Below are 7,551 nucleotides of genomic sequence, written 5' to 3'. Positions count from 1 at the left end.
TTGGCCCCATCATGAGAAAGTGGATTAACCTGCTGTACACAGGTAGCAACAGCAGAGTCATGGTTAATGGCAATAGATCACGCACCTTTGAAGTCTGTTCAGGGGTGAGGCAGGGCTGCCCATTATCCCCCTTGTTATTCGTTTTGGCTATGGAGCCCTTAGCCTGTGCCTTGCGCCAGGATCAGGCCATTAATGGGATACCAGTGCCTGGAAGTGGGGGAGGAGAGGTAAAGACATCTCTATACATGGATGACGTCACCCTGCTCCTCTCTGACAATGCCTCAATTAGCAGAGCTCTGCAGTGCTGTGATCGGTTCTCTTTGGCTTCCTCCGCAAAAATTAACACATCTAAGAGTGAGATTTTTTATCAGAACTGGAGGGAGCCAAAAGAAGGACATGATCTCAGGCTGCAAGAGAAGAGAATTAAGGTCCTGGGGGTGTATTTTGGAGAAGAGATGGGAACAGTAAATTGGCAGAACAAATTGCCAATCTTAAACAAAAAACTGATGCAATGGAAGGACCGAGACCTCACCATGACAGGGAAGGTGCTGGTCATCAAAGCCGAGCTCTTGCCTGTCTTGAATTTTCTGGCTTCTACCTTCCCAATCCCACACCGTGTTGCGGCGGTGCTGAGGAGATTGATGTTTCAATTTCTATGGGGTGGGAAGCAGGAAAGACTCAGAAGGGAAATAATGTACAGGCCGCTACCCTCAGGGGGGAAGTCTGTCCCAGATATTGCTACGAAGCTGCTGTGCATTTTCCTGGCCTCTGTGCTGAGAGGCTTTGCAACAGCACCTGCAGCGCGTACCTGGACTTATTTTTCCAGGCTCTGGGTAGGTAGGGAGGTGTTCAGAGTGTGGGGTGTCAGACCCAAGCTGGACGTCCCACTCTCTGACACATGCCCTGCAATTTATGGGACAGTTAAAAGTTTTCTAAGATCTCACCCAATTGGCCATATTCCCCTCCGAGATGTCAGCGTCCAAAAACTGGAAGATTTCGTAGCACCCCAGAACAATAGGCAGACCCCTGTGGGCATTTTAACATCAGCCCAAACAAGGAAGGTGTGGAAACACACATCCTCTAAATTTCTGTGCAACATTCACAGAGATTTAGCCTGGAGTGTCGTCCACCAGTGCTTACCGGTACGAACTTTCTTGTACCGTAGGGGCCTCACCCCCAGCCCTCGCTGCGTTAGGGTGGGCTGCGGCGAGGAGGAGACTGTGACCCATCTCCTGTGGTCCTGCTTTTTTGCTAAGGCCTTCTGGGCACAGTTTGAAGATTGGCTGCAGGCTCTCTCGCCCCAATTTACCCTGACCGCTGCTTTCATCATATACGGCATCTCTCCTGTCAAACTTCCTCCTGACGTGTTTGACAGGATCTGGGCCGTGGTGAACAGTGGGAAAGACGCCCTGTGGAGAGTGAGGAACATGGGGCTGTTCAAAGGCATCGAGGTCCCAGTCAAGGCAGCAGGTAGCCTGGCCCTGTTCATCACCCGAGAGAACTATTACCTCAGAGATCTGTGGAGAGAAGGGAGGGAGGAAGCAGAAAATCTGTGGGAAATAGAGAGCATAGGTCAATATCTCAAGAAACTGTGAAAAACATTATCATGTTTAAATAAAGAATGTGATTTGCACCAGAAAAAAAGAAAATTGTTGCTATGTAACTGTTACCGTGTCAAAATGTAATGAGATGTGATCATATATACTGTTTTAAGTATGTATATTAATGTAAAGCTTTCTGATTTGTGATTTCCTGTAATTTTTTGTGAAAAGAAAATAAAGTTCTTAAAAATCGAATCGAAATCGGTTCACCCAGGGCGAGGCTCGGCCATTGCACTCCGGCTGTGCTGACCCCTGCGAATTCCCCAAATGTGGGAATCTCGACTGCATAATTTCTGGTAGTGGGGGACTGCGTTCGCGCTCTCCCCTGATGTGCTTGGTCCAAAATCAGATACGGGAGGGTTAGGACACCACGAGCTGCGTGGCTGCGGAAGGATCCCGGTTCGACAGGAGTGGACGCCGCTGCTGGTTCTCGCTGGCTTTTAGTTAGGGGTCCGGAGAAGCATCTCAAGCTAGTTCCACTACTCCTTCCGGACGTTCATTCCCTTTTCAAAGTCAGTCGTTTTGCTGTAGTCTGCGTTCTTTAGGCTGATTTTCGAGGTTAGCCTTTATTTGGTCATGGGGGGCCTCGGTACTGTATGCTGAGTCTAAAGACAGTTTCACCCGTTTTCTGATTGCTCGGTTCTGTACCAGTGCAGACATGTCAAACAGTGAATGGCTGTACCTCTACTGTATCCGTGCTCAATGAATGAAATCGGTAACAAATGAATATATGTCTAGTTATACGAAAAACGAGTGGTTTATCGACTCATCTTCATTTGCAGATTTAGAGGCAGCTTCGATATTCGTTTTACAGACGGGTTTTTTTTTTTGAATATGGGTCACACACATGCCACAGCAACAAAACATCTCTAGAGATGAGGCTATAGATCACCTTTCCATCCTGCAGGTTTTCCTCCCAAAGCCTACGGCACCAACGGCGACCCCTGCTGGCCGGGAGAGCAAAAGCTTACAGCACCTGGTATTCCCAGGCAGTCTCCCATCCAAGTACTAACCAGGCCTGACGCTGCTTAGCTTCCGAGATCAGACGAGATCGGGCATGTTCAGGGTGGTGTGGCCGTAAGCGAAAGCCCTGGCGCCTGACTCGCTACTTGAAGCTGTGTGTGGCGGGGGTTCCGTGCCCCCTGAGCGGGACTGAAGGATCGTTCGTGTGCAACTCTTTGGAAAGGAGCTGCTTTCCAAATCGCATTGCGTGCCTGGATGTTGGCGAATGCGCTCCCTTGTGTTGACTCGTCCCGCACTGGAGGAGGACAAACAATCTGCACGGAGGAGCACCAGGCAAGTCTTCACCAGACAAAAACCTCCAGTGCACAGCACTCTGGAAACATTTCAGGGCTTTCGCGTGTTTATTTCAGCACGTAAAGCGCACCGGTCCAACACGTCGGCCGGGCGTGCGGCGCCTCCGCCCTCTTGTGGCCTTGCGGCATCAGAGCAAGAGGCTCCTTCTCGCTGCCCTTCCGCTGTGTTGCAGGGCCCCGAGAGGGAACCCGGAGCGCGCACTTTGTGGGGGGCGGGGGACCGCGTTCGCGCTCTGCCCCCGGTCTCTTGCGCGAGTACTAAATCTCACGGACAGGGGGGCCTCGTCATTGATTGTTACAGGTGAGACGGGGATTAGGAGGAGACCCCGACTGATGGGTAAAGGGGAGCACTAACACCAGAGGGACACCCCCGGCGTCTCTTTTTGAGAGACGCCCTGGGGTTTCCTAATGGCCAAGGAGGGTTGGGACCTCGGTTTGACGCCTCCCCCGAAGGACGGCGCCTGTTTGTGCAGCAGAGTGTCGCCATCAGGAGGCTGGGGCGTAAGAGAGCCACACAGCCCGCAGGGTGAGCGCTCCCTACTGGTCCCAGTCACACCTCTTGCAGGAGCAGCAGCAACCGGAGCTTTTCCGGGGTGGAATCTCCCATCCGGGTGCCGGCCAGGCTCACACCTGCTGGGGTGCCCCGGGGGTGAGCCCAGTCGAGAGTCGCAGGGCCAGATCTAGTCACCGGGGAGAAACGATACAAGTGAAGGATTGCTCGGCTCTCGGCACTTGAAAAGACCGACAAATGTCTCGTTCCCGCCGGAGCTGAATGTACCCGCATGTGTGGTGTCGTCTTCTTCCCCCGCCCCGCTGTGTTTGCTGTATTGTCTCTGAAGCCGGCCCCCCCGAGACGAGACGGGCTGTTCCTGTGCCCCAATTAACACTTTACAGGTGCCATTCCCCGGCATTGTGGCCATTGTCGGTGCTCACACGCGATAAGATAAGGCGGAGGAGAGCGGGGCATGCCCAGCGGCAGACATTCAAGGAGGGGGCAGTGCGAGGTGAGGTGAGGCCCCGACGCAGCTAATGCGGAGCACTTGTTGGACTGGCATCGAAAGGACGTGTGCGCACGGAGCGAGCCTTCCCTGCGGCGGAGCGCGGGAACTTTCTCCCCCCCTCCCGCTGCAGGAGTTGTGTGCGCTGCAGCGGTGCCGAGAGAAAAGCACAGAAGGCAGCAGGCTCTGGAGAGCAGGTAAGAGACGGAGCCTTGTGGGCAGGCGAGCAGGCCCGTTTTTTGGAAATTGCTGAAAAGGTTTGTTCGGTGTGTGGCAGGCGCACGTCGCGAGCTTGCGTGGCGATCTGCCGGTCTGGAGTTATGCAAATGAGGCCGAATTGCATCCCGGGACATGCTGCGAATGCACAACGGCGACTGCAGATGTGTAGGAAACGGCGCACTCGTTTTCTCGTTTTGCCCACACTTTTGAGTGTTAGTGTGGCGTGTAAGTGTGCGAAAGAGTGGGCCCAGCAGGAGGCGGTGGCGTGCGGGGCGAGGAGGTGGCCTAGGCTGCGCGATTTGTGCTGTGGGTGCGGGCCGCTTGCAGGGGCCTGTTTAACTCATACTTACCTGGCAGGGGAGATACCTTGATCAGCCTGTAGGTGGAGTAGTTGGATTGTTTTTCTTTTGTTGGAAGCAGTGTTCGATTTGCGGTTTTTGAAATGGCAACCTTTGGATCACGTAAGAATGCTGTACGTTTTGAGCTCTTGGATGACCTCTTCATGGATCGTATGCAGTTCAGCAGAAAAGTGTTACAGAAGGAACTTGGCTTTGAACCTCGGCACTTGGATTTCATCTTCGCTCTCCCAGGTCAGAAAGCATTTGAGGTTGTATTTGCTACCTATCCTCTGTTTGAACAATGCGTGGATGTGTTTGAGGCAAAAAGAGGCAAAGTTCCTGCACTTGAGAAGATCAACTTGCAGCCTCTGACACAGAGAGAGAGGAAAACGGTGCATGTTGTTATGTTCTCGGAACTGGCAAAGACGGAGGACATTCACACCTGGCTTAACCAGTACTGCACCGTCCACCATGGAACTGAGGTTAGAGATGTTGATGGTATAAAAACAGGAGCAAGGAAATTCGAGGTTCGCTTGCTACCGCACAGCGTAAATGGAGGCTTAAGGCACCTGCCCTCTACAATCCGGCTGGGCGCCTGCAATGGCTATGTGTTTTATGTGGGACAACCAAAGGTGTGTCGGCGCTGTGGTGCTGTGGGACACCTGGCATCGTCCTGCACTGTGAAATGCTGCAAGACCTGTGGCAAACAGGGACATTTAGCCTCTGACTGTTCAATGCTGCCAAAGTGCAATTTATGTGGCTCGGAAGGACACGTTTTTAAGAACTGCCCTCACGCCTACGCCAATAAACTCAAAATGAGAAAGGATGAGGCAGTGCTTGTTTCAGCCAAACCGGCCCGAAAATCCAAAGCAAACAACAAGTCAAACAAAGAACCCTTGTTGGACAAAGACTCTCAGCCTCCAGCCAGGATCAGTCCTGCTGTGGCTCCGGGGCTGGTGGAAGAGAAATCCACTACGCCCCCACAACCGCAGACTGCACCAGACAAGCACGAGGGTTTGAAAACCCCCGAGAACAGCGAGGACCCCTCCCCCACTCCTGCTCCTCAGAACGAGGGCCAGTGTGGGGCCCCCCGGTGGAGCGGGTCCAGCGAGGATACCCAGGATTCAGCGGAGCTGCTTTTCTCAGACTCTGCAAGTGCTACAGATGCCCTCCTCTCCTCCATCCAGTCCATCACGGAGGATCTGCAGCAGCTGGTGGGTGAGGGGGAAGAGGAGACTGGTGCATCGGCTGCACCCCTTTCCCCTCAGTGCTCCCAGGAGCTGGACTTGAGGAAAAGAAAAAATGACTCTGTTTTCTCCCCGAGCGAGGAGGAAGGAGAGCATGGCGATGGGGACAGCTGGAACCTCTCCACCCCTCCCTCTACCCCCTTCCTTGAAATGGACTCTGTGAACGCTTTTACTGCTGCCACCCTGATGAAGGCTCATTCAGAGGATGGCTGGCAGGAAATTGGTAAGAAGAAAAAGAAAAAGAAAAAGGTAACAGGTGAGACCGAAGAGAAATGTGTTTTGTAAAGACTGGTTCCACTTTCTTATGTAATATGGCTCTTAACATAATTTCTCTTAACACAAGAGGTATCAATGACAGAGTTAAATGCCAGTCTGTCTTTGATTACCTCCAGCAGAGAGAGGGAGATGTGTTGATGTTGCAGGAGTGTGCTTTAGCCTATCAAGAGAGGTATAAAAGTTTTGAAGATAGGTGGGATAAAGGGCCTTCTGTTTGGTCAGGGGACAATAACAACAGAGCCTCTGGCGTGGCCATTCTTTTCAAAGGATGGGCATTCAAATTGAAAAGTATTCAGAGGGTCATAGATGGCAGGTTGCTGTGTGTGGATGTGGAATGGGGGACCGTTAACCTGCGGCTAATCAATGTGTATTGCCCTACTGACGTAGGAGGAAGGGTGGAGCTACTCAAGGCACTCTCCCCCCTATTGTTATGCAGCACAGACGTGATAGTGGGAGGGGATTTTAATTGTATCTTAGAGCACACAGACAGGCAGTCTAGCTCGCCGATAAAATTGGATTCCAGCTCACTGGCCCTGCAAAACTTAGTTCAAGACTTTAAACTCTCAGACACATATAGATGTATATATCCCACAACAGCAGGATATACATGGTCAGGGAGGAATAGCAGCTCCAGAATTGACTATTGCTTTGCCTCAGAGAGAGTGAAAGTTGTTGGGGTCACTCTTCAGCCTGTCTTCTTCTCAGATCATCAGGCTTTAGGGTGTAGAGTGGAACTCCAGGGCGGGACTGTCTTTGGCCCAGGCCTCTGGAAACTCAACACTAAGCTGCTAGAGAACGAGGGGGTAGTATCCCGCTACAAGGAGAAACTATCACAGTGGCTGTCCTTGCAGTGTCTGTACGGGTCAGTAGGAGAGTGGTGGGAGGAGGTGAAGGTGAGGACAAAGGCCTTTTTCATGGCTGAGGGAAGGAAGGCTGCTGCCAGACGGAGAGGAGTGCTAGCCAGGAAACAGAGGCAGCTGCAGCGTCTCTACACGATGCTGCACAGTGGCTTCGATGTGCTCGAGGATATCGCCCTTTTAAAAAAGGACATCTGGAGCATAGCCAAAGAAAGTAGTCGAGGAGTGCTGTTAAGAAGCAGAGTGCAGTTCTTGGAAGAAAATGAGAAGTGTACTCGCTTCTTTTTCAGGAAAGTGGTAGGCTCCAAGACTGTCATGGAAAGTGTAGTTGATGAGGAGGGACGAGAGAGAACAGAGCCGAGTGCTATCCTCTCCTGCACCGAGGCCTTCTACTCAAGACTGTACAGCTCTACAGAGGTAAAGGATGAAGATATTCATTTTTTTACCTCAAAGCTAGAAAACATTTTGAGTGAAGAAGATAGGGAAGTACTTGAGAGGGATTTGACAGTAGAAGAGCTGAGACAGGCTATGGAGAGCTTACAGAAGGGGAAAACTCCGGGTGCTGACGGGCTCCCTAAAGAATTTTATTGCACCTTTTGGGATCTGCTTCAGGATCCGCTACTGCTCCTATTCGAGGAAAGCTACAAGACAGAATTGCTGCCTGACTCCTTAAGAGAAGGCACTATCTCTCTCTTGTTT

The 7,551-nt window shown here is 51.8% G+C and overlaps 1 non-coding gene and 1 pseudogene across 1 annotated transcript; one reads left to right on the top strand and one right to left on the bottom strand.

Annotated features, from left to right (window-relative positions):
- Window positions 1-1,788: 1,788 nt before the first annotated feature.
- LOC138231385 (U1 spliceosomal RNA) lies at window positions 1,789-1,929 on the top strand (annotated as a pseudogene).
- Window positions 1,930-2,565: 636 nt separating this feature from the next.
- LOC138231531 (5S ribosomal RNA) lies at window positions 2,566-2,684 on the bottom strand. The gene has a single exon (XR_011186779.1). It is a non-coding gene; the product is annotated as a 5S ribosomal RNA (ribosomal RNA).
- Between the last annotated feature and the right edge of the window lie 4,867 nt (window positions 2,685-7,551).

This window comes from Lepisosteus oculatus, unplaced genomic scaffold (assembly GCF_040954835.1).
Source record: "Lepisosteus oculatus isolate fLepOcu1 unplaced genomic scaffold, fLepOcu1.hap2 HAP2_SCAFFOLD_60, whole genome shotgun sequence".
Lineage (NCBI taxonomy): Eukaryota > Metazoa > Chordata > Actinopteri > Semionotiformes > Lepisosteidae > Lepisosteus > Lepisosteus oculatus.
The sequence above is the reverse complement of the archived record's forward strand: the minus strand, read 5'-3'. Positions and strand labels throughout refer to the sequence as shown.